Below are 18,994 nucleotides of genomic sequence, written 5' to 3'. Positions count from 1 at the left end.
AATGTAATAAAAAATTTATTGAATGTATATAGGTTTTGCATCTGTTGTTTATGCATGTCAGTATTGAAAATGGAACTGCATAGACTGATGAGCCTGATATTAAGTGAGAATCACACCTGGTCTTACATGCATTACCCCTCAAATGTTGGCTTAAATAGTTTATTCCATACTGCCGTACTTCCAAATTTACATATGCCAATATTTAAATAATTATGCATGTTTTAACAATTGATTAGAAAACTAAGTTGAAAGAAATTACTCAATTGGCAAAATGGCTCCGGTCTGCAGCTCCCAGCAAATGCAGAAGGCAGGTAATTTCTGCATTTCCATTAGAGGTACCCAGTTCATCTCAATGGGACTGGTTAGGCAGTGGGTGCAGCCCGCCAAGGGCAAGTAGAAGCAAAGTGGGGCATCACCTCACCGGGAAGTGTAAGGAGCCAGGGACCTCCCTCCTCCAGCCAAGGGAAGCTGTGAGGGACATGCTATCTGGCCTGGGTACTATGCTTTTCCCAGGGTTTTTGCAATTTGCGGATCAGGAGATTCCCTAGTGTGCCTACACTACCAGGGTCCTGGGTTTCAAGCACAAAACTGGGTGGCTATTTGGGCAGACACTGAGCTGCCTTTTTTTTTTTTTTTTTTTTAAACCCCGGTGGCTCCTGGAACCCCAGTGGGACAGAACTGTTCACTCGTCTGGAAAGGGGGCTGAAGCCAGGGAGCCAAGTGATCTTGCTCAGCGAGCAGGTCCCACTCCCATGGTGCCCAGCAAGATAAGAACCACTGGCTTGAAATTCTCACTGCCAGCACCGCAGTCTGAAGTCAACCTGGGATGACAGAGCTTGGTAGGAGGAGGGGCATCCACCATTACTGAGGCTTGAGTAGGTGGTTTTCCCCTGATAGTGCTAAGGGGGCCTGGAAGTTTGGACTGGGCAGAACTCAACACAGTGTGGCAAAGTGGCTGTGGCCAGACTGCCTGTCTAGATTCCTCCTCACTGGGCAGGGCATCTCTGAAAGAAAGGCAGCAGCTCCAGTCAGGGGCTTATAGACAAAACTCCTATCTCCCTGGGACAGAGCACCTAGGGGAAGGGGTGGCTGTGGGGACAGCTTCAACAGACTTAAACATTCCTGCCTGCCAGCTCTGAAGAGAGCAGCTGATCCTGACAAGGAGTGTTCTCCAAGCATAGTGCTCAAGCTCTGCTTAGGGACAGACTGCCTCTTCAAGTGGGTCCCTGACCCCCCAAGCCTCCTGACTGGGAGAGACCTCCCAGCGGGGGCCGACAGACACCTCACACAGGAGAGCTCCAGCTGGCATCAGCCTGGTGTCCTTCTGGGACGAAGCTTCCAGAGGAAGAAGCAGGCAGCAATCTTTGTTGTTCTGCAGCCTCCGCTGGTGATACCCAAGCAAACAGGGTCTGGAGTGGACCTCTAGTAAACTGCAGCAAACCTGTAGAAGAGAGGCCCGACTGTTAGAAGGAAAACTAATAAACAGAAAGCAACAACATCAACATCAACAAAAATGACCCCTACACAAAAAGCGCATTGAAAGGTCATCAGCCCCAAAGATCAAAAGGTAGGTAAATCCACGAAGATTAGGAAAATCCAGCGCAAAAAGGCAGAAAATTCCAAAAAACAGGGTGCCTCTTCTCCTCCAAATGATCCCAACTCCTCGCCAGCAAAGGCACAAAACTGTACGGAGAATGAGATTGACAAATTGACAGAAGAAGGCTTCAGAAGGTGGGTAATGACAAACTCCTTTGAGCTAAAGAAGCATGTTCTAACCCAATGCAAGGACACTAAGAACCTTGATAAATGGTTACAGGAACCGCCAACTAGAATAACCAGTTTAGAGAACATAAATTACCCGATGGAGCTGAACAACACAGCCCAAGAACTTCGTGAAGCATACACAAGTATCAGTAGCCAAATCAATCAAGTGGAAGAAAGGGTATCAGAGATGGCAGATCAACTTATTGAAATAAGGCATGAAGACAAGATTAGAGAAAAAAGAATGAAAAGGAACAAACAAAGCCTCCAAGAAATATGGGACTGTGTGAAACGACCAAACCTGTGATTGATTGGTGTACCTGAAAGTGATGGGGAGAATGGAACCAAGTTGGAAAACACACTTCAGGATATTATCCAGAAGAACTTCCCTAACCTAGCAAGACAGGCCAACATTCAAATTCAGGAAATACAGAGAACACCACTAAGATACTCCTCAAGAAGAGCAACCCCAAGACACATAATCGTCAGATTCTCCAAGGTTGAAATGGGAAAACAATGTTAAGGGTAGCCAGAGAGAAAGGTCAGGTCACCTACAAAAGGAAGCCTATCAGACTAACAGCAGATCTCTCAGCAGAAACCCTACAAGCCAGAAGAGAGTGGGGGCCAATATTCAACATTCTTAAAGAATTTTCAGATCAGAATTTCATATCCAGCCAAACTAAGCTTCATAAGCAAAGGAGAAATAAAATCCTTTCCAGACAAGCAAATGCTGAGAGATTTTGTCACCACCAGGCCTGCCTTACAAGAGCTCCCGAAGGAAGCACTAAATATGGAAAGGAAAAACCAGTACTGGCCACTGCAAAAACACACCAAAATATAAAGATCAATGACACTATGATGAAACTGCTTCAAATAATGTGCAAAATAACCAGCTAGTATCATGATGACAGGATCCAATTCACATATGACAATGTTAACCTTAAATGTAAATGGGCTAAATGCCCCAATTAAAAGACACAGACTGGCAAATTAGATAAAGAGTCAAGACCCATTGGTATTCAGGGCATCCATCTCACATGCAAAGACACATAGACTCAAAATAAAGGGATGGAGAAATATTTACCAAGCAAATGGAAATTTAAAAAAAGGCAGGGGTTGCAATCCTTGTCTCTGGTAAAACAGACTTGAAACCAACAAAGATCAAAACAGACAAAGAAGGGCATTACATAATGGTAAATGGATCAATGCAACAAGAAGAGCTAACTCTCCTAAGTATATATGCACCCAATACAGGAGCACCCAGATTCATCAAGCAGTTTTTAGAGACCTACAAAGAGTCTTAAACTCCCACACAATAGTAGTGGGAGACTTTAACACCCAACTGTCAATATCAGACGGATCAATGAGACGGAAAATTAACAAGGATATTCAGGACTTGAACTCAGCTCTGGATCAAGCGGACCTAATAGCCATCTACAGAACTCTCCCCCACAAATCAACAGAATATACATTCTTTTCAGCGCCACATAGCATTTATTCTAAAATTGACCACATAATTGGAAGTAAAACACTCCTCAGCAAATGCAAAAGAATGGAAATAATAACAAACAGCTCAGACCACAGTGCAATCAAATTAGAACTCAGGATTAAGAAACTCACTCAAAATTTCACAACTACATGGAAATTGAACAATCTGCACCTGAATGACTGCTTGGTAAATAATGAAATTAAGGCATAAATAAAAAAGTTATTTGAAACTGATGAGAACAAAGACAAAACGTACCAGAATCTCTGGGACACAGGTAAAGTAATGTTAACAGGGAAATTTATAGCACTAAATGCCCGCATCAGAAAGCTAGAAAGATCTGAAATCAACACCTGAACATCACAATGAAAAGAACTAGAGAAGCAAGAGCAAACAAATTCAAAAGCTAGCAGAAGGCAAGAAATAACTAAGATAAGAGCAGAACTGAAGGAGAGAGAGACACCAAAACCCTTCAAAAAGTTAATGAATCCAGGAGCTGATTTTTTTAAAAGATTAACAAAACAGATAGATTGCTTGCTAGGCTAATAAAGAAGAAAAGACAGAAAAAATAAATAGACACAAAAAATGACAAAAGAGATATCACCACTGATCCCACAGAAATACAAACTACCATCAGAGAGTACTATAAACACCTCTACACAAATAAACTGGAAAATCTAGAAGAAATGGATACATTCCTGGACACACACACTCTCCCAAGAGTAAACCAGGAAGAAGTCAAATCCCTCAATAAACCAATAACAAGTTCTGAAATTGAGTTAGTAATTAATAGCCTACCAACCAAAAAAAGTCCAGGACCAAACAGATTCACAAGTGAATACTACCAGAGGTATAAAGAGGAGCTGGTACCATTCTTCTGAAACTATTCCAAACAATAGAAAAAGAGGGACTCCTCCCTAAGTCATTTTATGAGACTGGCATCATCCTGATACCAAATCTGGCCGAGACACACACACAAAAAAGAAAATTTCAGGCTAATGTTCCTGATGAACATCGATATGAAAATCCTCAATAACATAGTGGCAATCCGAATCCAGCAGCACATCAAAAAGCTTATCCACCATGATCAAGTTGGCTTCATCCTTGGGATGCAAGGCTGGTTCAACATACACAAATCAATAAAGGTAATCCATCACATAAACAGAATCAATGACAAAAACCACAGGATTATCTCAATAGATGCAGAAAAGGCCTTTGATATAATTCAATGCCCCTTCATGCCAAAAACTCTCAATAAACTAGGTATTGATGGAACATATCTCAATATAATAAGAGCTACTTATGACAAAGCCATAGCTAATATCATATTAAATGGGCAAAAGCTGGAAGCATTGCCTTTGAAACCTGGCACAAGGCAAAGATGCCCTCTTTCGCCTATCGTATTCAACACAGTATTGTGCCGAGACCAGCTCAGTCAGGAAGACCTTAACGCAGCCATGCTAGAGGAATTAAAGACACACACACAGAAATATCGAAGTGTGAAGTGGGAAAGCAGGGGTCTCACAGCCTTTAGAGCTGAAAGCCCTGAACAGAGATTTACCCACTTATTTATTAACAGCAAGCCACTCATTAGCATTGTTTCTGTAGATATTAAATTAACTAAAAGTATCCCTTATGGGAGACGAAGGGATGGGTTGAATTAAAGGAATAGGTTGGGCTAGTTAACTGCGGTAGGAGCATATCCTTAAGGCACAGATCACTCATGCTATTGTTTGTGACTTAAGAATGCCTTTAAGCAGTTTTTCGCCCTGGGCGGGCCAGGTGTTCCTTGCCCTCATTCCTGTAAACCCACAACCTTCCAGCATGGGCGTTATGGCCATTACAAATATGTCACAGTGCTGCAGAGATTTTGTTTATGGCCAGTTTTGGGGCCAGTTTATGGCCAGATTTTGGGGGGTTTGTTCCCAACAGTATTGGAAGTTCTGGTTGGAGAATCAGGCAAGAGAAAGAAATATAGGATATCAAATAGGAAGAGAGGAAGTCAAATTGTCTCTGTTTGCAGATGACATGATTGTATATTTAGAACATATACATATTTAGAACATTTAGAAAACCCCATTGTCTCAGCCCCCAAACCCCTTAGGCTGATAAGCAACTTCAGCAAAGTCTCAGGATACAAAATCAATGTGAAAAAATCAGAAGCATTCCTATATACCAATAACAGAGAAGCAGAGAGCCAAATTATGAGTGAACTCCCATTCACAATTGCTACAAAGAGAATAAAATACCTAGGAATACAACTTACAAGAGACGTGAAGGACCTCTTCAAGGATAACTACAAAACACTACTCAAGGAAATAAGAGAGGACACAAACAAATAAAAAAAAATTCCATTCTCATGGATAGGAAGAATCAATATTGTGAAAATGGCCATACTGCCCAAAGTAATTTATAGATTCAATGCTATTCCCATCAAGCTACCATTGACTTTCTTCACAGAATTAGAAAAAACTACTTAGATTTCATATGGAACCAAAAAAAGCCCCTAGAGCCAAGACAATCCTAAGCAAAAATAACAAAGCTGGAGGCATTACACTACCTGACTTCAAACTGTACTACAAGGCTACGGTAACCAAAACAGCATGGTACTGGTACCAAAACAGACATATAGACCAATGGAAAAGAATAGAGGCCTCAGAAATAACACTACACATCTACAACCATCTGATCTTCAACAAACCTGACAAAAACAAGCAATGGGGAAAGGATTCCCTATTTAACAATTGGTGCTGGGAAAACTGGCTGCCTATATGGAGAAAACAGAAACTAGACCCCTTCCTTACACCTTATACAAAAATTAACTCAAGACAGATTGAAGACTTAAACATAAAACCTAAAACAAAAAACCCTAGAAGAAAACCTAGGCAATACCATTCAGGATATAGGCATGGGCAAAGACTTCATGACTAAAATAGCAAAAGCAATTACAACAAAAACCAAAATTGACAAATGTGATCTAATTAAACAAAATAGCTTCTACACAGCAAAAGAAACTATCATCACTGTAAACAGGCAACCTACAGAATGGGAGAAAATTTTTGCAATCTATCCATCTGACAAAGGTCTAATATCCAGAATCTACAAGGAACTGAGACAAATTTACAAGAAAAAGACAACCCCATCAAAAAGTGGGTGAAGGATATGAACAAACACTTCTTCAAAAATTACATTTATGTGGCCAACAAACATGAAAGAAAGCCCATCATCACTGATCGTTAGAGAAATGCAAATCAAAACCACAATGAGATACCATCTCATGCCAGTTAGAATGGTGATCATTAAAAAGTCAAGAAACAGCAGATGCTGGCAAGGATTTGGAGAAATGGGAATGCTTTTACACTGTTGATGGGAGTATAAATTAGTTCAACCATTGTGGAAGACAGCATGACGATTCCCCAAGGATCTAGAAACAGAAATCCCATTACTGGGTATATACTCAAAGGATTATAAATCATTCTGTTATAAAGATACATGCACCCATATATTTATTGCAGCACTATTTGCAATAGCAAAGACTTGGAACCAACCCAAATGCCCATCAATGATAGACTGGATAAAGAAAATGTGGCACATATACACCATGGAATACTATGCAGCCATAAAAAAGAATGAGTTTATGTCCTTTGCAGGGACATGGATGAAGCTAGAAACCATCATTCTCAGCAAACTAACACAGGAATGGAAAACCAAACACTGCATATCCTCACTCATAAGTCGGAGTTGAACAATGAGAACACATGAACAGAGGGAGGGGAACATCACACACTGGGCCCTGTCTAGGGGTGGAGGGCTAGTGGAGGGAGAGCATTAGGACAAATACCTAATGCATGCAGGGCTTAAAACCTAGATGACAGGTTGATAGGTGCAGCAATCTGCCATGGCACATGTACACCTATGCAACAAACCTGCACATTCTGCACATGTACCCCAGAACTTAAAGTAAAATAAAATAAAATAATGTGTATATATACATTTATATATTTATATGTATATAGATAGACATAGATATAGATGAAGATATATTAAGTCACAATCAGAACCATATGTTTCAACACTGGACTATATTCTTGTTTGTCCATAACTGTGTATCTCTTATCTATTTTATGATTGCTTTCATCCATGTAGGTAGATCCCTACAACTAGACTGTAAGTTTCACAGATAGGAATCAGGCCACATAGCTGACAAATACTAATGAACACCCAGCACAACCCTTAAGGGCAGAAGTGTTAGACACTCCCCGCCAAAAGAAGAAATTACTCTTTTAACAATTGTTCTAAATACATGTTAATAGTTTAGTGCATTTGAAATAGAAGATGGAATTGAAGCCATATGATCTTAAAGGAAATCATTCTCAATTACTTTTAAAACCATAACTAGTAATGAGTTTTCAATTTAAATGGACATAAAGTTGTTAGAAGTAAATTTTCTGGGCCGGGCGCAGTGGCTCAAGCCTGTAATCTCAGCACTTTGGGAGGCCGAGACGGGCGGATCACGAGGTCAGGAGATCAAGACCATCCTGGCTAACACGGTGAAACCCCATCTCTACTAAAAAATACAAAAAAAAAAAAAAAACTAGCTGGGCGAGGTAGCTGGCGCCTGTAGTCCCAGCTACTTGGGAGACTGAGGCAGGAGAATGGCGTGAACCTAGGAGGCAGAGCTTGCAGTGAGCTGAGATCCGGCCACTGCACTCCAGCCTGGGCGACAGAGCAAGACTCCATCTCAAAAAAAAAAAAAAAAAAAAAAAAAGAAGTAAATTTTCTGATCAAATCAGGTGGCTTTTCCATTTGTATTTAAGAGGCTAGCTGGCATCAAGCAGTCACCAAGGCAGTCCATCTGGAAACTATTTTGTATTGCTGATGCTAATATAAAAAAGATAGAAACAAAATGAGATTTGATTAATTGATTTAATATATATACTTTAATCAAGAATTGGCAGATAAAGGGATTCATTAAAAAGTATACAAAAGTTCATATTGTTCAAGTGAATACAATTAATATCTTAAAAATTTAAAAAAATATTTGGATAGGACACAATGAAATAAAGAATAATATTGCTATAGGTGTAATATTTTGTCAATAAATTCAAGAACCAAAATTATATTCCCTGTTTAATCTTAGTTTTTAGTCCCTAAATATCCCAAAAGATACCTTGTGAACTAAATAGAGAGGCACAGATTACAATGGCAATGAGTTAAAATGATAGTATGTTTGTTACAAAAATTTAGCAAAATTTATGGGCTTTATCAGAAAAATAAAGGCAAAGACAATGTAAAACAAAAGCACGAATCAGATGCAGTTTTTCAACAACTAGGGCAGATTAAACAAAGTAGGTTTATTTTTATAAGCATTTTCACAGCTCAAGCAACGTAAATTTAAGGAGCTCATAGGACCTTCTTACAAAATAAAAATTCAGCCTCTAAATGACAACTACTTTTTGGAAACCTAAATAAGGAAATTAAAACCAAATAAGTTATGGGGCCAATAAATTATGGTTCAAGGAGAGGAAATTAGCCTGCGATTTTTCTGCTGGATGAAAAAATATATGTGTGTATATATACACATATACATACATATGTGTGTATATACACACATATACATACATATATGTGTGTATATATACAGATATATGTTTATATAAGTAAATATACATAAATACACTTTCTTCTTCTTTTGTAGTTTATAAGACTGAATTTTCACAAAAAAAAAAAAGAGGAAGATTAAGATATCATCCAATGCTAGCATCATTATATATCTTGAACTCAGACAAAAGTGACAGTGACTGCATGTCTCCCTTACCTCTTGTCAAATTCTAACTTCCTGGTAATGAAATGTATGAGCTGTACCCACCTACCACTAGACTTCATGGATAGCTCTGTTGATTTGAGAAAACTTGAATTCTGAAGGGGCAGAGTTGCTGACAGATGTCACATCAGACTCTCACGTGAACACATACTATTAGTATATACTAAGGGAAAGAAAAAGGATACTCTTATGTGTTCAGTAGTGATGTGAAACTGGATGCTCTCATCTCCAAATAAAAACACGTGGCTTCCTTTTCTTTCTTTTTTTTTTTTTTTTTTGTTAATTGGCTAATTATATTGGTTAGTCTGTTTATGAAAATAGGAGAGTATGATTTAGGGATGCCAGGCAAACATTCCCATCTAAATTATCCTGGGTAGTCTGGAATCAGAAGAGTGGGTCTCAGCCCCAATTTTGAAGTCCGTATGACCTTCATCAGTTAGAGTATCTGATTAAGATTCAAATTTCCTATTTGTAAATAACCAATTTCCTATTTGTAAAAAACCAATCAGCTAGATAACTTCTAAGATGGTGTGTCCAAATCTAAGCTTTTCTAAATTTGCTTAATAAAGGCATTCAAATTCTCATGAAGATAGGGTCAGAGCATGGACTTTGGAAAGCTAAGAGGGTCATTTGAAACACCTTCAATGTCCAAATCAGTAGAGATTTGTATTCTGCAACTTTATTTTTCAAGTATATATAGCAGCAAGTCAAATAAATTTTTTTAAATGACAGCTTAGCAGAGATTTTTAGTTTCCTTTAAAATGCCTCACTTCTAAAAAGACATGAATTATTATCTTCTATGTAAATTATGAAATAAGTAGAAAACCAATCCCAGATAGCCATAATCTATACACTATATCACTTAAAGGAAATAATGGGGAGAGGGAGAAGATGCTGCACACACATGTAGAGTGGTTAGAAGCTGTCTTCTGAGCACTAGTCTTTCTGTTGCATCAACTTTTTTTATCTGCCATGGTAGGCCTATCTCTCAGGGAGGATGTGAAATTCAGGAGTGAATTAAGAGACTGTGTGTGGGGCTAGGAATGGGGCAGTCAGTGTTTAGCCTTAGTGAAGGAAAATCCATATTGTTGAGTTCATGCAAGGCCCTGTGCTCACCCTGTGGGACCTTTGTTCATAGGCCCATTCAACAAGCATTAAGAGTAGCTGGAATTAAAAATTGACTAATATCCATGGGTCAGGCGTTTTTACTTATTGATTAAAATCTTTCTCCACAGTGAATGCCCTCTGGTGACAATTGCATGGAATATATCTGTTCCAAGAAGTTCATCCACATGTCCCTCCCTATTTCCTCCTTGTTACTATTTTTTCAATGTTGTTCTTTCCATGTCCCTGACCAACTAATAACCTTATTGGCTGCTCTTATGAAGCAACATAAATCTGTACCTGCAGCCATCTCTCTTTCCCTACCAACTAGACAACTAGGTGTTCTGTTCCTTTGGAGGACTTTCCTTAATTCTGTCTTTCAGGGTCACCTCTAAGTAGAGCTATAATCACTGGTTATCTACTTTCTGGAACATGTCAGCCTGCTATACTGAGCCCTGATTGCAAGTTAAGCAAAAAGTGGGCAAAGCACTAGTAGCAGAATCCATGGGATACTGAGCCACACATTCATTCAATTTAGTAGAGCCTCAGATATGCTAAAGCTCAATCTTACATTCCATTTCTCATTTAATATTGGAGCATCACTGTACTATACAATTTAGTAATTGTAGATCATAATGTAGGTGGTTCAAATTGCATAGTCACTGGAAGTCCATTGGTGAAGTCTTAAATCTCTGCTGAAGCAAGCTAGGAGCTGATTTGCAAATGGAAAATGGTTAAATCAAGAGGATATGATCTTACTAAAAAACCCTAAGGGCTTTCCTATCAGGGGTTGCCAGGTATTCCATAGATCCTCTCTTCCTGCCACAGACTCTCTGAATACAGATGGGTCTTCTGGCTCCTAATGCCTGGGTGGCAAGGCAGTTTACACTGCAGCTGCACCTGTTAGGAAATGCTCTTGACATCACTCAAAACTGCCTTATGGATTACCAACAAATAAGTTACAGCAATATGTTCAAACTTAATATATGTGACTTCCAATATCCAGAGATCCACAAAATTGTGCCTCTTCCTTTGTGGTGAGCATAACAATGTGTGTCTCATTTTAGAAGGGGCATCACAACAAGCTCTAGACTGTATAGGTGCCTAGAAGCTTCACTGAAAGATGAAGAATATGTATATATTACTAGCCTTTTCCTCACTAAGGCATATATATATACACATATACATATACATATGTATATATATTTGACTTGTCTTTGGAAAGTGAATGAATGTGATACCTATTCACTTTGAATGTGGAGAGATGAGATCATAGTTTATATTCTGTAATAGAATCACTTATTTGCATTTTAATGACATGCCATGGAAAGGCTGCCATTCTAACATTAGTAAAAAATGCATTAATGTAAAATGGCAACATTAGCCTGAGATTTAAGCAACAGTGAGTACGTATTCACATTATTCAAAATGTGTGATGTGTGTGTGTGTGTGTGTGTGTGTGTGGTCCCTTTGAGATCTACTTTTACATTTTATTGCTTTTACAGCCTTAGAATTATTTGTGAGGAAAATATGTGTGCTAGAAAGTGATTTAGTGCATTGACTGGTGGCTCCCCAAAAAAGATGTGTTCCCTTCCTAGGATCTGTGAACAAGACCTTATTTGGTAAAGGGCTGTTTATACATGTGGTTAAGCTAAGCTACTTGAAATAAGATTATCCTGGATTATCCGGATGGGCCCTAAATCCAATGGCAAGTGTCCTTATCAGAGACACGCAGACGAGAGGCACACAGAGAAGAGGAAAAGCTATGTGAAGACAAAGACCAAGAAAAACCTACAGCCTGTAGAAGCTGGAAAAGATGAGAAGGGATTCTTTCCTAACCTTTCACAGGGAGTGCAGTCCTGCTGACACCTTGATTTCAGACCTCTGGCCTCCAGAACTGTGAGAGAATACATTTCTGTAGTGTTAAGCTGCCAAGTTTGTGGTAATTTGTTATGGCAGCCCTGGGAAGCAGATACAGACATCCATAAACATTTAACTTCAGCACATTTTCTGATGGAAATGATGCTATGTATTTGGGACATAAAAAATGATTATGGCATAATGTCTTTTCCTAGAGGGCAAACAGACACATCTACAATTAACTCAGTGTAGCAATGCTAAGTTAGCAGTATAAGGGGAGCACAGAAGAAGTGATAACTTTTGGCAGGATTATTCAGGAAATGTCAAGTGGTCTGATGCGGTTGGAGCAAAAGCATGCATGACAGAGAGGGACAAGAGATGAGATTATGAAAGAACATAGAGGGAAGACTGAATACTCTCGATTACTGTTTTAAAGAGTTTACGACTTCATCCTGTGGGTTTGGAATAGTCAACCTTGAATGACAACTATTAGAGACAGGTAGACAGGTAGTTGCTGTCTGGAGTTTAGTGTTTAGATGGATTGTGAAGCATATCGGGCTCATTTATTCACTCATCAAAAATTTAGTGAGAATATGTTATGAGCCAGTACTATGAAAACGACTTGGAATGGCAAAGTAGACCCCGCCTTCGTTGAACATATAAATGAAAGGAGAAAAAACCATGGGCATGTGGGGAGAAGACATGTTTACAATTCGTTTACCAGCTATGCCTTAAGAAATGGGGAGCTATTGAGGGCTTGCAACTGAATAGTGACCTGAATATAACTGCACGTCATGGAAATCACTCAGTTATTGGGAAGAATGTATTGCTCTGAGAAGAGAACAGAGGCCAAGAGATCTACAAAAGACTATTGTAATAATCTGGGAAGAAATTATGAGGACTATCATTAGAGGAAAAGCAATGGGAATGGAGAAGAATTATCAGAGTAAAACTGTATTCCAGAAGCAACACTGATAGGGTCCTGTATTTAATTGGGCACAGAGAGTGAAGATGTTGCAGAAGCCTCCGATCATTTTAGCTTAGGTTAGTACTGATTGAAGACACCCCTGATTGTAAAATGCACCATTATTTTGTGTATCACTAAGATTAAACTCTGACATAATACTTTATTGCTTAGAATTTTTATGTTGAACCACCTGAAAGAGCTATTTTAGATTTATTTAGACAGAGGTTTTAGAAGTCATATTTCACTCTCGTGGAAAGGAAAATGTAAGCAAAATAAATCAGTTAAAATATTTCTAAAACACTTTTACATTCAGAATCTAATTCTTACAAGTCTTTTACACAGAATTGTCAAAATCCATATTTTTCCATATACTATTGTCCTCAGTGCCAACAAGAGTTCTCCACTATTGTTTCTGAGATTTTCTTTGAAGTTGTAAGCTTTAATGTTGGCACTTTGTTGACTTATGAGAAGGTGTCAAAAGAAAGCTTTTAGACAATGTCTAGGAGTTATATGACTTCAAGCAATTCTTAGAATTTTTCTTGACTAAAACATCAAGGAATTACCATTGTTCAGCCATATCAACTGGAATAAGTACGACATTCATGCTTGTACTAGCAATGAAAACTATATTACAACTGTGTCCTAAGCCAACAACAATTGCAAGATGTCATCAATTTAAGTCACATCCTGATTCCAGAGATGTGAAAATGAGGGGGAAAAAGTGCACTGTAGAATTGATAAAATATGGAGAATGGTGATATTAAATAACATAGGCAACACAGGGATGGCAAAGATTCAAATTAAATCATTTCATTGTCATTTAAGTGGAAACATAAATGTCCTACATTAACTCTAAGAAAATTATAAAGTATTGCGTGATAGTGGAGATTTTGAACATATGCTTCCTTAAACTATGTGCTGTAATATTTTAGTGAGATTACTTTGGTAAATTGATGAGTTAATAAAGTGTATGCCTATTTGACTGAAATGTATACTGAAGCTCCCTGTATTTCCTTTCTTAGATACTCTTCTAGGGAGTGTAATATGTACCTTCTTTGACAAATCACACTTGGGCCAGTCTGCAGGATGCGCAGAAGCACTCCTGGCTGCTCTTGTAAAGAACCGGATCTAAAGAAAAGGGCAAGCCTCAAAGGTACACTCACCAGGCTCCGCTTGACACCTAGAAGGTTTTCATTTTTAAAAAACCATTAAGCTCTGTTAGATTTGTCAGAGCCTGTACAAAAAGTACTTTTTAAAAAATGAAGGTTATTTAGGCTGGTTTCCATTACCTGCCATTTGAAGAACTTTAAGTGACAATCTAACCAGGGTTAGAGGAAACCAGACAGTGAAGAAGAAATTTAAACTGTTCTCTACTTTATATTACTTTTTAGTTAGCAAAGTTTTGCAATTAGTAGTCTCATCTTGGACTCATGTATTTCAACTACAGTTTTTCTGTTTGTTTTTCCTCATAACATTAATAGCAGTGAACGAGGAAGTAGTTATTTTTAATTTCAAGTTGACACCTTGAAAACATAGTAAAACAGACGGTTTTTCAGCAAAATTTAACTTACATGATAAGTGGGAGTGGATGTCATGTGCCCACTTTTGAGTGTTAGACAAAACTAAGTTCAAAGAAGAGCATCACGACCTCCTCAGTGTGTGAATTTGGCAAGTTACCTAACTTCATTGAGCTTTCATGTCTTTATTTGCAAAATGGATATACCAATATTTTATTTGTTTTGATTAAATAAGATAAATAATATAAAATTCCTTGTACATAGAAGACACTTCTGTAAGTAGTAGCTACCATATCAGCATCAAATAACGCAGCCATTAGAGGAACTCCTTGGTTTACACAGGGCATCTTTACCTTTGGGGTCTGAAGGGGCATCAGCAAGTCAGTGTAGATAAGATTTATGTGCTTTGTGGCTGGGCGTGGTGGCTTACGCCTGTAATCCCAGCACTTTGGGAGGCCAAGGTGGGCAGATCATGAGGTCAAGAGATCGAGACCATCCTGGCCAACATGGTGAAACCCCGCCTCTACTAAAAATACAAAAATTAGCTGGGCGTGGTGGTGCGCACCTGTAGTCCCAGCTACTCTGGAGGCTAAGGCAGGGGAATCACTCGAACCCGGAAGGCGGAGATTGCAGTGAGTTGAGATCATGGCCACTGCACTCCAACGTGGCGACAGAATGACCCTCCGTCTCAAAAAAAAAAAAAAAAAGATTTACGTGCTTTGTTATTTCATACATATTCATATGAACATATTTCATATGTTCAACCTAATATTATTGAACTTGTTCAATATGCCAGCTGGCTACCTGCTGTTTTGCTTTTTCCATTACTGCTTTAAAAATGTCATAAAAATCCATCATTGCGGGGATAAGAAGCCAGTTTGGATAATAATTTTTTTAGTGCTTTTCTTTCCAATGGTGTTTTATTTTTTGACTATCAAAATAAGTTGAATTGTTACTATAGCAAATTATAAAAATTATGGAGCAAATTTTTAAAAGCATAAGAAACAACAAGTGATAAACAAACTGTGAAGTACATTTCCATCTTTATTGACATCACTGGATCCTGCCTTGTGTATATTGGTGGTATGATGAAGAAATAGTGGGAAAGCAGTCCCTATGTCTGAAATATTGCCGTTTCCTGTGTGTTGAATACAACTCAGTTTAGAAAGATGGCTTAGATGCTGAGACTACGTGGAGGGACAGAGGTTCTAGAAAGAGGAGTTGAAGGTTGTCCCAAGATAATGTTTAATTATCTCATACATTGCATTGCACCTCTAATGTTTTTGGCTGAAAATGAGACATGAACACATTCAAAATGTGGTATGATTTATTATTCTTGGCAACTGTTGAGATTCTTAATCCCACCTACTAAAATTATACTGACAATTTTCAGAGTTACATGTCACTCACCGATAAAAACCAATTTGACTTTAGGTACAAACGTACTTGTCCTTCCAACAATAACTTTTTTTTTTTTTTTGAGATGAGTTGTGTGCATTTTGTGGGGACAAAGAAACAATGCAAGTAATTGAAAAGTGTGATTTATGTATGTAATTTAATTTTCATTTAATGGCCAAAATTCAAAATGAGAACAAATTCACTGTTGTAGTTTGATTTTAGGTTTTTCAAACAAGGTTGTACATCAAGTGTCTTAACTCTGGTGTATATAAGTTAAACAAAGACAAAATAAAGAGAGCTTTACATTGATTAGGTCTCCCCTTTATGGAATTCAATCATTAATAGTCACTTTTAATTTTATGTTTGCCAAAGCTAGAACAAAACCAAACACAACTGATATGTATTAGAGAAATATTTAATGGTAAGAAATGACCTTGTATTTTTAGAGAAAGATATAAACAGGGGTGTGTGTGTAGTGTGTATGTGTGTTGGGGGATAAGTAGGTACAAAAATTTTAATCTTTAAAAATGCATGTGTTTCAAGGAAAGGGTGGAGAAGCCGATGAGAAGCAAGTAGAAATGTGAATGCATTGGTAATGTTGGAGTTCAGAATACAATTAGATAGACATTTTTGAAGATAAATTTGCTTACTTTTTTGAATAACATGTTTACTTCCTGAAATGCAAGTTACCTTTTTTCTCCTTCAATAAAACTTGTTTATCTTGTTCTACAGCAGCCAAAGGCTCAGAGAGAAATAATTTCTCCAGAATGTTTTGTTCTGGAAAACAGGGTCATTTAAACACTTGATAACCTGCTGAAGCCTCAAACATTTGTAGCCTCTACATAGATGAAAGGATTTTCAACCTTTTGATATTTACTACCATTTCATCTTTAAAGAGAAGAACACTTGCCTAATTATATTTTTTTAAAGAAATATGGATGTTATTTAACCACTGGGTTGGAATAAATTTGGATATTTCCTTTGTGTTCTGTGAACCCCTACCCTGCTGCTGACTGAGTATAGACAAGTAGTCTAACATTTCTCAAAAGGTATTCAGCAGTACACTAGCCCTTTATACCATGTTCTTTAAAAAAGTATTGTGTGACTTAAATGAGTTTGGGATACATTGTGAAAAATGGTCTCTTTCTCATTTCATATTTTTAAATGCTCCAAGAAGCAGTGCTGTAATGAAACATATTTAGCTTTAACATGGCAACTCCAAAATGTCCTTGATCATTAACATAAAAAGAGAGACAGAGAGACAAGACATAGTCTGTCTTTACGTACATTCTACTTTTCTTCCTCATCATAATGTTTTTTTCCTCTGCCGACGGGGCAGAAGAGAAAAGGAAAATACCAATGTCTGTTTAACAGACTGTCTTGGCGAGTGACTATAATTTCTGCTCAGGTTATTCTCCTCATCTTGTCGTAAAAGAAGTGGTGGCTTTATTAAGGGATTCACTCCCAGCAGCTCCTAGCTTTGATGGCCCATCGGAAACTCAGGTATAAGTTTTTGCTGACTGGTAGCTGGCAATATCACATTGTTTTCCTCTGAAGCATGTGCTTCTCTGTGTTATGTTGTCACAGTCCCTTGCAAGGCTAAAACCCCAATGTCATCTACCCACTGAGGCCAACTCTTGAGTTTCACTCTTCCATGGGAACAGGTGACTTGGAGAAGGGGAAGTCCTGGACCATTTCACCTGATTCTGCTGAATGCCACCTCTCAAGATGCCTTTCAGAATGGTGGTTGGCCCCCCAAACCAGCTTTTCCTGAACTCAGAGCATGGACTTTTGGTATCTTTGTTTCTCTGCTGTGGCTCCCAGGCCAATTCTAGCACTGATCAACTAACAACTCCTTGCTTCATGAACAATGGAAATAATAACTCAACAGTTTGCCCAGCATTTTACAGAACTGTTTAACTGAGGAATCCCCATTTTCACCCTAAAAACCTTTCGGGAAATAGTGCATTTAGCCATATTAGGGATGATAGAATAAAATATACCAGTTATACACTTCACACCGTAAACTTCTTTTCCAAGAAGTCCAAGAAATGAAACTTCTCTTTTTCCCCATGTTCTGTCACACCGTGTTTGGAAATCCTAGCATCAGTCTCATTAATCCTCTCCAGGGTTGTGTTATGTCTTTGAGAGATGCTGTGGCAACAAGGTGATATGGTAATGGGGAGAGGGACATATAGGATACTGCTAGGATGTTAATTGATTTAGTCAGCAAGGCCTTTAAGGTCTAGGCAAACATTTCATCTTCTCTGCTACTCTTAGAACCTGGGATTCCCTTTGGGACACTGCTCAAGATCCTATTTGTCTTCAGCCATATTCTCAGAAAGTTATTCAAAGCAACACCATTTTCTCCTCCCATCCCTCTGATTCAAGGACACTTTGTCAAGTTTCCAGGCATTTTTCTCCCTCATGTTTCTGTCCTAGATATTTAATTTATTTTTTTTAATCTTACATCCCTTCTCTGAGACTATAAAGACTACCTTTTATTTGTCTTAATAGGGGGAATGGAAAGAAGGAAAAACTGGGACAGGAAATATACCATAATAGCAGAAAAAATATTATCTTGACACATTCTTAAAAAATTGTTTTTCTGTTAATAAATTTTACTTTTCATCTAGACATCCTCCACCCCATCTCAAGAGTGTGAGACATATGTTTCTGTCCTCAAACAGATTTTTGAGGACTGTAACTCTTTAATAGCAGTGGCTGGCTGTGTGGTGATCTTTCCCCACATGTGGAATAGAGGAGCCTCATTATAGAAGAGACATTTCACCTCCTTTGTCTGTGGGTCACTATGTGTTCCCTCAGGAGGGTCACAGTCCGGCTTCATAGGAAGCTCAGCTATAGGTTTAAGTGGAATGTTCCTTGTTTGGAATAAACCCTCAGCAGGCCTCACATAATTGGTGGGTAGTTGAGGCAAGGAATTGGAGGTGAGGAGCAATAGGCAGTTATCCAACCTGATTCCACCTGTAGCTTTGTCTTCTTCATAGAGTTCAGACACCTGGTGCCAGAAAACAGATGCGACTGAGCCTGGCTCTTGGGGGGCAGTGGGACTCCAC

General features: G+C 38.4%; 1 long non-coding RNA gene across 1 annotated transcript in view; it reads left to right on the top strand.

Annotated features, from left to right (window-relative positions):
- LOC126959396 (uncharacterized) overlaps positions 1–18,994 on the top strand; it is a 78,876-nt gene that overhangs the window by 18,134 nt on the left and 41,748 nt on the right. Inside the window, exon 3 of the long non-coding RNA XR_007727526.1 lies at positions 14,025–14,155. This is a non-coding gene — a long non-coding RNA (uncharacterized LOC126959396). The remainder of the gene's footprint in view (positions 1–14,024; positions 14,156–18,994) is intronic.

Source organism: Macaca thibetana, chromosome 7 (genome assembly GCF_024542745.1).
Source record: "Macaca thibetana thibetana isolate TM-01 chromosome 7, ASM2454274v1, whole genome shotgun sequence".
NCBI classification, from domain to species: domain Eukaryota; kingdom Metazoa; phylum Chordata; class Mammalia; order Primates; family Cercopithecidae; genus Macaca; species Macaca thibetana.
The sequence above is the reverse complement of the archived record's forward strand: the minus strand, read 5'-3'. Positions and strand labels throughout refer to the sequence as shown.